The following is a 13,022-nucleotide window of genomic DNA, read 5'->3' as shown; positions in this document are numbered from 1 at the left end:
TGAGAATATAGGATGTAAAGTGTGAGGTAAAGGTTGCTACTCTTCTATTTATTGATGATTTTTTGGTTTTCGTATTTTTCGTGTCATTCAAAGTGGTCTAATGAGAAATGCTCTGTCTTTGAAAGAACTTGATGTCTAAAGGATGGCTGTGAAATCTACATAATGAGAATTATTACGGTTATAATGCTGCTCTGATTCCCGAGACATTGTATTACAGTAGATTTACAAAGAGAATTTGGTTTAAAATTAATTTCACAGATAAGACCCAGATGATTATATATTTTTGTAACAAATAAACTGGCAACATAGAGGTTGAAAGACTTTACGTACCTAATGTAAGTAACCACTACCAATCTTTGGCCACCAGTGGCCTTGGTGACTGTCTTCGCAGTCTCTGAGTTCTCTGATTCCATCTCTATTGTTTTCACTGAGTGGTGGAGACAGTTTGGGTGAATGGTCAGCTGATGTAAGTAAAGATTACACTGTGGTCTTTTAAGAGTGGACTGAGCTGGGGTGCTAATGGCCTGAATGCATAACGAGGGGCCTGTAGCTTTAAAAAGAGAGTATGAAAAGAGATGTAAAAGATGGACAATAGGCAGACAATCGACGCAAGGTAATTAGCACAGCTAGTGTGTGTGTGTGTGTGTGTGTATGGGAGAGGTGTTACTGCTACTAATTCTTATTACTATGCGTTTGTGCATGATTAGTATTTTCGCTGGGCTAATGGTTACTGAAATAGTTGTCAGCATCAGCAAACAGAACAAAAATAATCATGTGATGACCATTCAGTGCATAGATCAGCACCAACAGCCGATAAAACTTGAAGTTTCACATACCGAGTGAGCTAGTACAAAAGGATCAAGAGGAAATCAGGCCTGTGGTGCCTTTTTCTGTCCACTGCGCACAAAGGCCTTTGTCCTTGGGTCACAGTAACTGCCAGCATGAGGAGGAAGTCCAGCCAGGAGGGATTTGGCCGACGTCATTACAGAATTCGAAGCTTCATTGATCCTCTAGCTTCCTCCTGTTTTCTCACAAACACTCTCAGTCCAAGAGTGTGTTCCTAATTATGACTTTAGCATGTGTACTTCAACTTACTAGGACTTTGTTGTGTACATCTTACAGTAAATTATATTTTGTTAACATGGTGTCTTTAATTGAGGCATTGTATGGCTGCTGACCACTTCCTCTTTGTAAGATTGGAAAGAGTATGGTCAAACATTACGAAAAAAGCTGTGTAGCTAAAGGCACGGGCCATCTCCATGACTCTGTTTTGACTGTGTATTTGTACATACATTTTAAGAAATCACAGAAGGACATGGGCATTAACAACTTGTTGTGGTATGGTGCAAGACTAATGCTAATGCTAACTGGAGCGGCAAAAATGTAGAAGCAGTGGTTTTTACTTCAGATGTAGTTTATCAGCCAAGACATGCTAGGTGTCAACATATTGCTTAGCTAGCTTTGAAGCTAACTCTGCTAACAAATACTAGAAGTCAACAGATTCCCCTGAATCAATGTTTAATGGACACAACACATAGTTGTAAGGATGCCTGATTATATTTTCATTTTTTTAATAGTCAGTATTTTATGAGTTCATAATTAGGCTATATGATATCCTTACTGGCGTCATTAGACAGCTTCATGCTTATTCAGAAAGCTGACCCTTAACTTTAAACCCCAGAGTTTAAATAAATGTAAATTCTGTTTGAGAAAAGAGAAAATAAGATGTTTGTCATAGAATCCCAACAATTCTGCTTCCACTGAAAATTAGCCAGACTGATTGATATTCATGTGTTTGTGATCAGTTTACAAATGTGAGGGATGTGTGTGCTCTCAGTTCCTCAGCATTGTTGCTGTTGTTACAGAGATGTTGCTCTCAGTTCTCCAAACAGTAGCATGTTCAGATTAAATGCAGATCTCTTTTTTAGCTCGCAACAGCAGCTTTGACGTCATGGTGTCACTATGGTACAGCTTCCTTCATTTTATGTTTCTTAGTGTAATACCTTCTAAAGCTGCTCTTACGTTTGTCATATTCATAGTTCATATAAATCCTACTTTTATATCCATACTGTAACTCCACCTTTTTTTTCTGTCTGGACGTCTTCTGCAGTGAAATATTTATAGTACGATAATGCTGCAATTTCCTTTATATATATATGTAGACTATTATATATAGTAACATTAAGTGTTGTTTACTTATTGTTTTTGTAACTGAACACAGCTCTTGTCACAAACTGATTTGCGTTCCTGCCTTGCGCCCAGTGATTCCGGGTAGGCTCCCGACTCGATAAGCGGTAACAGACAATGAATCAATGAATGAATGAATGGTGGTGAAGAAAGAACACTTATTGGCAGAGTATGGACATGTCAAATGTGCAGGAGCTCTCTCTAAACGTCTATTAACAATTCCTTCTCAAATTTTTTTGTTGAATAAATCAGGGCTATTTTTCCAGAATGTCTATAGGCTACTTTCCAGTCATTGTCTTGTAAACAACTTGTGGCGGTTTAATCTCTAGAGTTATTTGGATTAACAGGGCAATAAATCAACAGGAATCTATAGGAATGGATATCATTGTTTAAACAGACAAACAGCTATACATGCAAACATTGCAGCAGCTCTATTGCAACACCCCTCTCAACCCTTCCTCTTTTGGACACAAGATTTTGACACAGACTTGAGACCAGCCTTGAGGTTTCTTTCACGATTAGTGTTAAGACATGAGGCAAAGAACACTGCACACAGAGCAGAATGAATGACACAGAACAGAGCCCTCGCATAAAGTGAGAAACTGTGGGTGTTTTTACTTGCTTTACTTGATACGAACCTAAAACACAACCCACATCACAGTTTTCAAAGGAAGGAAGAAGTACAGTAGAAATGGGAAGTTGTATGAACTAGTCCAACTTCAACATCAATGAGAGTATGCGCTACAGTATCTGCTCCATTTTGTCTTTCTTTACTATAAGGCTACACAATATAACGTGTAGCAGTCATAGCATACAACCTCATACAGGAGTTAGCTCAGACTGTTCAGTTTGATCTGAAAATCGGGAATGTCTGTCCACTCAGTGGCCATCTTGGTTACACCACCAAGGATTTATTTCTGCTTTTACAAGCTTGCATTTCTCTCTGAATGGGGAGTGACACCCAAAGTTAAAAGCCAGGGTATGTTTAAATAATGTTGCATAAATTTAATGTAAAAGTTGTTCAAAAGGCTAAGATAAATTAATAAATTAAAAAGAAGTATAAAAAGGTGGGGTTATTTATGTGCCCTGACTACTGCTCATGTGTGAACTTCCCAAGTGATGGAGGACAAGGGCAGTCATGCACCTTTTCCAGCGATCCGATTGGCTTTTGTGGAACCTCCCCTGTAAACACTATTGCATTCAAAGCTATCACATTCCTTTTTTCATCGGTTATAAGTCTCCTTTATTTAAGTCTCTGTCACTACCCGTGTATTTAGGGTTGCTAGGCACTGGGTGTTTTGTTATAAACTGTTGCTAACTATGATGCTTCAAAAAATATATATAAGGAAGTAGTGAATTATTTTTGAGGGGGCATTTTCCTCTATCACAAAACATTTTTTTATTTTCATTGGCCCCCTGGTGACCAACAGCGTGTAATGGTAGTCAAGATAACCTTTGGTATAAATGTTCTGATACAGTTTCCAATGTTTTTAAGAAATGTATGTTGACATAATCTTTAATAAATGATTATTTTATGAATGCTAGGCTATGATGAGGATGTAAATGCTAAGTCCGTTAGCATGTATGCTAGCCTATATGAAATGAGCGGTCAGAAATATAGATAAGAAACAATAATATTAATAAACAATTTGTAGCCTTATAGGCTACACATTTTATAAGATTCACAAGATGTTTCCTCATCGTTGGCTGCTCTCTAGTCTGTCTGCATGATAGAAACCAGACTGATGTGTTTATGAAGCCCCAGTGTCTGTAAATGAGTGAAAAGACAAACTGGCTCTGTCTGGTAGGCTAGTCTCTCTCTCTCTGCTCATGGCTGAGGCATCTGGAGTATATCTAGACAACGGAGAGAACCCCAAACATTGAAAGCATGAACCTAAATGAGGATATTGCTCTATACCTGCTCCATAGGTGGGTAATATGGATGGTTTTATTGCTGTTTCCACTTAAGGTGGAAATGTCTCCAAGCTCAGTAAACGGCTAAGTGCATTACTGAAAATGCTACAAACCAGTTACTCCAGTTACAAATGTGTTTCTGTGGTAATTCAAACAGTGAATTAAAACAGACAGGCTTTACTTCAGCCACGTACAAACAGCAGTTGGATTTCCCCCTCAGACACACCATTCCACCATAAAAAATGCTTAGCTTCGAAATATAAACAAAGAGAGAGAATTGCGATTGCCCACAATTGTAGACATTCCTTTTAATATCACGGATGTGAAGAAATATTTTAATTTTGAAAGGTTATCCAGACTCCAACATTAGAAGATTGTTGTTATTATTATGAAACATATTCAACAATAAGGGCAGCACGGTGGTGTCACAGTCACACAGCTACAGGGACCTGGAGGTTGTGGGTTCGATTCCCACTCCGGGTGACTGTCTGTGAGGAGTTGGTGTGTTCTCCCTGTGTCTGAATGAATGAATGAATATCCAACAATAGAAAACAATTATTGTAATGTAAGTTACTGTACGATTAATAGACAAATTCTTTTGCAACATGTATTGTTAGATAGCAGGATTAGGGAGTATCTAATCTGAAAATTGTTCTTTTCCTTTAATAAATAATGCTAGGCTTTTAATGGCACAGTGCTGAGGGTTTATAACGCTATATCTGGTGTTGTGTTGTACTGAATGAACTTGTCTATGTCCAGTAACGGACAAACAAATCTCATGCAAATTGATCTTGTGGGTGGTCATGGTTAAACGAGAAAGGACTCTGTACTGGGACTAAACATGACCTACTGACCTCAGTCTTTCTTGTATCGGTTTTACCTCTGAGCTAATTGTGGATGACTTCGTTCTCAGCTTTTAAGAATTAAAGGCCCAAGATTAGTGTTTACCAACTACAATATTCGGGTTAGCGTTTGGGATTTCTTAATGTTATAGGATGATATTCAGCAGCACACATATCCCTTGTCATGACAAACTGACTATTCTTCAACAATTGCACATGAAATAATAGAGGCATTTGAAAACCCAAGACAGAAAATAAAATGAAGAAAATCCTCACAGCGGTATCCAGACTGGAAAAAGTAATTGGAGCGTTTCATTTCACATTGTCGAGGGTCTGCTTTGTTTAAGTATGTGGCACCACTCAGAGGTCGGCAGAGAGAGAGAGAGAGAGAGAGAGAGAGAGAGAGAGAGAGAGAGAGAGAGAGAGAGAGAGAGAGTGTGTTGGTGAGGCAGAGTGAGGAAGAAAAAAAAAGGCGAGAGAAAGTGAAGTGAGAGAGAAAGAGAAAGACAGAGAGGATACAGATATGCAGCCCACATGTGCAGAAAGGATGTGGTGGAGAGATTGGGCAGGAAGTGCATCACAATGTTGGTGTTTATTAGTTAAAAAAAGACAAAGCATATGCCAACTTTTCTTTCCAGATACAGAAACATTTGTTGGTTGGACTTTAAGGGGCATTCACGGGGAAAAACACAGCACAGTACAATACAACCGAATAAATTCATTAAGGGCCTTGCTCAAGGGACGTCAGCTGTGGACGTTGAGGGATGAGACAGCACTTTTCCTTCACTCTCCCATCTACAATTTTCTGAGGGTATTGAGACAGGGACTTTCCAGTCACAAGCACACTTTGCTAACCTCAAGCACATGGCTGCTAATAGTAGCAGTCATAGTAGTAGTAATAGTAGTAATATTGGCAAAAAGTGTAGTGAAAATGTTGGTAGTAATAATAAAATTAAAATGTATTAAAAAAAATACATTAAAATGTAAAATGAACAAATGCGGCACGGTGGCGCAGCAGGTGGGTGTCGCAGTCACACAGCTCCAGGGACCTGGAGGTTGTGGGTTCGATTCCCGCTCCGGGTGACTGTCTGTGAGGAGTGTGGTGTGTTCTCCCTGTGTCTGTGTGGGTTTCCTCCGGGTGACTGTCTGTGAGGATTTGGTGTGTTCTCCCCGTGTCCGCGTGGGTTTCCTCCGGGTGACTGTCTGTGAGGAGTGTGGTGTGTTCTCCCTGTGTCTGCGTGGGTTTCCTCCGGGTGACTGTCTGTGAGGAGTGTGGTGTGTTCTCCCCGTGTCTGCGTGGGTTTCCTCCGGGTGCTCCGGTTTCCTCCCACAGTCCAAAAACACATGTTGGTAGGTGGATTGGCGACTCAAAAGTGTCCGTACGTGTGAGTGAATGTGTGAGTGTGTGTATTGCCCTGTAAAGCACTTGCGCCCCCTCCAGGGTGTATTCCTGCCTTGCGCCCAATGATTCCAGGTAGGCTCTGGACCCACCGCGACCCTGAATTGGATAAGGGTTACAGATAATGAATGAATGAATGAATGTATTTTAATACTATGTGTTATGTATTTATAGTGACTGCATTAGCAATATTAATACTATTAATACTAGTAATACAGTTGATATATTAAGCGCTTTAAATCAGTCACAACTCTAATAACCTCTCTAAATACTGGTTTGTAGTTCATTTAAGGCTCACAGCCGGTGGTTTGGTGGGAACACAGCTACTGTAATTCCATTATTGACATTTCAGGGCTTTATGAGCTTTAGAATAAAGTGTTTGATCCATGGCCAAAAGCACTTTTGCCATCAAAGTCAAGGCTGTTATGTTCAACCTAAGAGTACCAGAGTTAACGAAGGTTTGCCAGGATCTTAAAATGAATCTGCACTACTTTTAGTAGTGGTTAGGGTAAATACAATGTTACATTCGGAAAAGGGGGAAGGCTTCAGGGGTTTTCCTACCATCCTTGAATGTGATATTCAATATAGAAAAGCAAACATTTTTGAGGGCTTAATACTCACACAAACACACCTTGGGTAATTATGCCTTAGTAAGTCAATGGAACCGTATTTGTTCTATTAAGGCACTGTATCATTTGTAATTCCTACTGCAGCAGGTGAGTAAACAGTGTCCTTCAGTCACAGGTGGGTCACTTCTGTTTGTCAGTGTGCAGATGGTAGTCAGGCTGCTTTGAAAGGCCTCTGTAATTTTTCCTTTTCCACGTTGACAGCTACATTCAATGTACGCATCATTTCCACGTAAATGTGTTGCTGTAACTGCTTCAACTTTGAGGAAGACATTGTACTAAACACTGGAACACTGCTGTAAAGAATTGATTGCATTCAGCCACATCAGGTATTCATATTGGACACATAATTCTGGATCACACACAGCATACTAACACATACCAAAGGTACACAATCACGACAGAGATTCACACTCGGCATTGGGTTATGGTGACATTGGCCCACACCTGGCTCTGGACATGGTGACCTTGGTTCACACTTGGCATTGGACATGGTGATCTTAGGCAAATTTAAAGCTGATTTAGTGTGTCACATCTAATATGCCAGAGTTTTCTAAGTAGATTATTCAAGTGTGAGAAATTTAACCCTTGAGTCAGATGGTATGTGCAACCCTTCACCTTAAACACCCAAACTCACTGATTAGAAGTGCTGAGTGGGTAGTTATCCATTGTAGTTCTTCCATTCACAATCTTGAGCTGTGTCCTTCCACGGTGAGAAGACAGTTCTAAAGTAGTGAATCTGAAATGATGTTTAGCTTAGAAAAAGGAAAAAAAAAAAGATCTGCTGTACTTAGATCAATGGAATATATGCCCTAATGGCAGGCCTTAATGTGAGAAGCATACTGAAGGAATATTGGAGGTGGAGGAGCTGTAGATTTAGGCAAATATTAAAGTAATAGACAATCAGACAAGGGCGGCACGGTGGTGCAGCAGGTTGTGTCGCAGTCACACAGCTCCAAGGGCCTGTAGGTTGTGGATTCGATACCCGCTCCCGCCCCGCTGTGTTCTCCCTGTGTCTGCATGGGTTTCCTCCTGGTGACTGTCTGTGAGGAGTGTGGCGTGTTCTCCCTGTGTCTGCGTGGGTTTCCTCCAGGTGACTGTCTGTGAGGAGTGTGGTGTGTTCTCCCTGTGTCTGCGTGGGTTTCCTCCGGGTGACTGTCTGTGAGGAGTGTGGAGTGTTCTCCCTGTGTCTGCGTGGGTTTCCTCTGGGTAACTGTCTGTGAGGAGTGTGGTGTGTTCTCCCTGTGTCTGTGTGGGTTTCCTCCAGGTTGGTAGGTGAATTGGCGACTCAAAAGTGTGAGTGAATGTGTGTGTGTGTCTGTGTTGATTGACAGGTAGGCCCTGGACCCACCGAGACCCTGAACTGGATAAGCGCTTACAGATAATGAATGAATGACAATCAGACAATTTCAAGACAGTTTTTCAAATTTTTACATTTTCTGGTATTATTGTTTGGTCCTAGAATGAGCTAAATCCATACACACACACACACACAAACACACACATAAACCCCTCCTTTCAATACACACATGCCTATTCCAGGACAGAAGTGTTCTGCTGTCTTTTGAAGGACCAGGCTGACTTTACTGCTGCTGATGGCTGCTGGTTAATTTCATGAGCAGAACAGACAGATGCTGGGCTCAAACTCGTATTAAAGAGTGGGATCAAGCCCCCACCTGCTGACTAATCACTTAAGGTCATATTAGGAATAGTATGTCAAAGGACATATCAGATATGAAATATTTCCTCCCTTAAAACCAATAAGGTTCCTTATCCTCAACAAACGATATGACTTAACAGTAACATGACTTACAGCATGATATGACTTAACAATAACAATAAGACTTCGGTTTCCACTTTTGACGCAATAGATTTTACTGTTAACTTTTTTATTTGGGAAGTTTTGGTTGGGAAAAATTTGGTTATAGGAATTGGTTCCTTTTAACGTGGAATCTAAGTAGATACACAGAACTTTTTCATTGGTCATGACATCAGGAGCTTAACTGAAACCTAATGCTTCAAATTAACCACTAAAGTTGTCAAGAACTGAGAGTGAGATCAAATAATTATGCTTTAAATTACGACGTGTGGACCAGTTGTTTGAGGAAAAATAAAGCCTTCTGGCAGTTTTATTTCACTGGTTGTGTAATATGATTAATGTCTTTCAATCAGTTTAGAAATGTAACACTACTACCATTGTTTTATTACTGAAGGAGTCACTGTAAAACTACAAGTAAAAATATATATTAACGTCTGTCGACAAGATCCAAATACAACATGGCGTGCCTTTTCCAAGCCTCAAAAATCTATGTCTCATTTAACCCTATCAGCACCAGCATAAATTAATACAATAAAGGGTTTTTATATTAGCTTTGACATTAACAGCCCAAACAGAAAGTCTAGTCACAGTTAGTCAATGAATATCAAGTTTTGCAAGGCATGAAAATGACCCCTACACAGACACACACACACCCACCCATACACAGTTCCCGGGTTTGAAACCAGAGACAGTTGTGCAGTTGTGCACCATTTGAACAGGAGGCTAATCTAAGCGGCCTTCCGCCCTCAGTTTCAGTTGGAGAGTTGGTTCCTCTTTTTTTTTTTTTTGCCAGTTTATGATGTTTGCTGCCAGACATGAATCCCGATAAAGGATTATCAGCAGAGACGTCATGCTATAATTGGAAACCATCTGTCAGCCATTATCCCCTGATTGTACTTCCCATTCTGTGGCTTATGTTTGTTTCTTGATATTTTCTAATTTGTGGACATCTGTCGAAAAGATTCCACTGTTCACCAGTAAGTGTTTGAATTCTGTTTCCAGGATACAAAGTCATAGTGACCACCACTCTGTGTTATGTAATAACACTCTTTCCTGTCGTCCGGAAAAGTGTGTATGTGTGTAAGTGTGTGTAAGTGTGTGTATTGTTGAGGTTTCTGCCTGCATTAGCGTTACCTAGAAGATAGAAATGTGTTCATTATGATGTTTTATGTTTTATGGTCCAAGAGGATCAGGAAGTGACTGTCGTCAAGCAGGCTGACTTTCTCTCTCTCACTTCTCACACAGGATGCTTAAAGAGGGAGGGCACTGCTGAGCTACAATGCACACAGATGAGCACATTTGAATGAATTAAAAATAGGTAACACTTATAATACAGCCCGTGTTTTACACTGAAACTTTAGAGTGTACTTATCTGATACTTACAGTGATAATTATACTTAGATTTGTGTAGAACAACTGGGAACTTACAATATAACTTTTGTTTCCGTGTTTTATATATAAATGTGTGCATGTGTTTTTGTGTATATATATATTTCTGAGAAATCAAGTGGTACACTTTAAGTCCCCAGTTGTTACTCTCTGTACATGAATCTTAGTGCAAGCTGAAACTGCTATGTACTGATTCTTATGTTGTTCATTTATTCATATTCTTAAGTTACACTGTAAGTATCAAGAACAATACACAGTAAGTACAGAGAATGTACACTAAACGTGGGCTGTATTATAAACTGTTGAATTACACAGTATGCACCTACTCTGTTTCAGCTCGTACAAAACTATATACACACTTCTATCCAAATTCTATCCCAATCTAGCAGCCCTTCATATTGTGAAAAAATGTTGATTTGAAATTCATTCATTCATTGTCTGTAAGCGCTTATTCAGTTCAGGGTCACGGTGGGTCCAGAGCCTACCTGGAATCATTGGGCGCAAGGGGGGAATACACCCTGGAGGGGGCGCCAGTCCTTCACAGGGCAACACACACACATTCACTCATACACTCACACCTGCGGACACTTTTGAGTCGCCAACCCACCTACCAACGTGTGTTTTTGGACTGTGGGAGGAAACCGGAGCACCCGGAGGAAACCCATGCAGACACAGGGAGAACACACCACACTCCTCACAGACAGTCACCTGGAGGAAACCCACACGGACACGAGAAGAACACACCACACTCCTCACAGACAGTCACCTGGAGGAAACCCACGCGGACACAGGGAGAACACACCACACTCCTCACAGACAGTCACCCGGAGGAAACCCACACAGACACAGGGAGAACACACCAACTCCTCACAGACAGTCACCCGGAGGAAACCCACACAGACACAGGGAGAACACACCACACTCCTCACAGACAGCAATCAACGAGAATGGGATTGATTTGAAATCTCTTGACTAAAACATGTACATTGTTCACAAGTCATTTTCTACAAGTCCAAGTCAAGTCTCATATCTCTTATAGTTATAGAAAGTGTGAATGTCATCTCATCTGTGTTTGGCATGCTCTCCCTGTATATGTGTGGGTGTCCTCCAGGTGCTCCAGTATCCTCCCACAATCCCAATAACCCATGTTGGTAGTTGGATTGGCTGAGCAGAATAGGCTGATCATTCAGAGGAGTTTGTGACTGTGTGAGTGTAAGAGACCTGGTGATGGATTGGAGCCCTGTCCTGTCTGTGTTCATCCCTTGCTTCCAATAGTTAAAAGTAAGCTCCAGAACCACAGTGACTCTGATCAGGACGAGCTGGTTATAGAGCTTTAAAGGAAAGAATAATTACACGTTAAACAGTAATTTAGAGCTGTCAGAATGTACTTTACATTACGAAGAGTATGCATCTGTTCACTGTCGTCTTCATCTGCAATGATCTACAATCTCTTTAAAACATTAGATGTCTAAGTTCCATCAGCAGGTCCAGGATTATATTCTGCTCTGTGATTTAAATTTGGAAGTAAGTTAAGAATTACTCAGACAATTCGAATTTATACAGAAGTTACACAGAAAGTTGTTCAGTGTGGAATGCGTCAACAATATCTTCCAGTGAATTTCACGCTTATGTGTGGAACCGAGTGTTGGTTGTTTTAAGGTGTCGTATTTTCCTGGTGGTGTGTCAGGTGTTTTCCAAACCATCAAGTGAAAGTAGAACATTCTGTCCAGCCAGGCTTGGAACTCTGTGTGTGTGTGTGTTGGCCCTCTAGGTCCCCTCTGTGATGCTGGATAACATTGTGTGTTTTTCAGAGCTCAGGATGTTGACTCATCAAGCCTTTCCAGAAGAAGTATCTCGCCATTCCGAGATTTGGGAAGAAAAGGTCAGGGAAGCGGTGCTCCAAGATACTGTACAGTGCTTTGGCTGAGTTTCCTGTGCTTGGAATTCTACGGGGTCCAGCTGTGAAAATTTTTGTTGTTGTAGATCATCCTCATCAACCCCAGCTGCCAGCGATTGCATTACACTCTCACTTTAACACAATCAGGGACTGTACCATTACTGTACCATTACTGTCCTCATGTCCAGCTCTGATTTTCTGGTCTGTAAAGGGCCCGTGTTGTGACAAATTCATTTTTGTCTTCCTTTTATTCCGAGATGCTAAGCTTATTCTGATTTAACTATTTTTGTGATGTCATAAAAACCACCACGGTAACACAAAGTATTTTAGCTCCATCCATCCACACTGTTGCTATAAGGTGTGTTTCAGCCCAAACTGCTTTTTAAATCAGGCACAATATAGAAACAGTGAGGGCAGCCCTGGCTCTAAGATTAGAGAAGCAAGCTTAAGGCCAAAGGGTTGCAGGTTCCAGAGCCGATTGCTCTAAGACTGCAAGGGAAGCTCAGCTTCCCCTAAAATGTCAAAAAATAAGTGATCAAATATATACTGTTGTGTGTACGTCATTGAATAAATATTCACTACAACACGCTCAACTTTTGTTTAGAATCAGCTTCTTATCACTGGTAAAGACGCGGCTTTCCTCTCAATCATTCCCACAGCTTCACAGTGATTTAAACAGTGTTGATCTGTGTGAGGCTGAATCCCTTTTTGATTGACAGCAAAATGAGCGAATCAGCGATCCTTTGGTGTAAAGATCCGTGGGAGCATTACATTTTCATTCTGTTCTGAGTTGAACCGGAGACTTTCTTAATACTCTTAGCGGCATTTTCTTTGTTAAAAACGACTAGCGACAAATCGAGCTTCTATTTCTGGTGGGTTTTTTGTAGCTGCTTGTGTTTGGAGACTGACTTCTATCACTCTTTCTGACTTCTATCGCAGTTTCTGTCCA

Source organism: Hoplias malabaricus, chromosome 5 (genome assembly GCF_029633855.1).
Source record: "Hoplias malabaricus isolate fHopMal1 chromosome 5, fHopMal1.hap1, whole genome shotgun sequence".
Classification (NCBI taxonomy): Eukaryota; Metazoa; Chordata; class Actinopteri; order Characiformes; family Erythrinidae; genus Hoplias; species Hoplias malabaricus.
The sequence above is the reverse complement of the archived record's forward strand: the minus strand, read 5'-3'. Positions refer to the sequence as shown.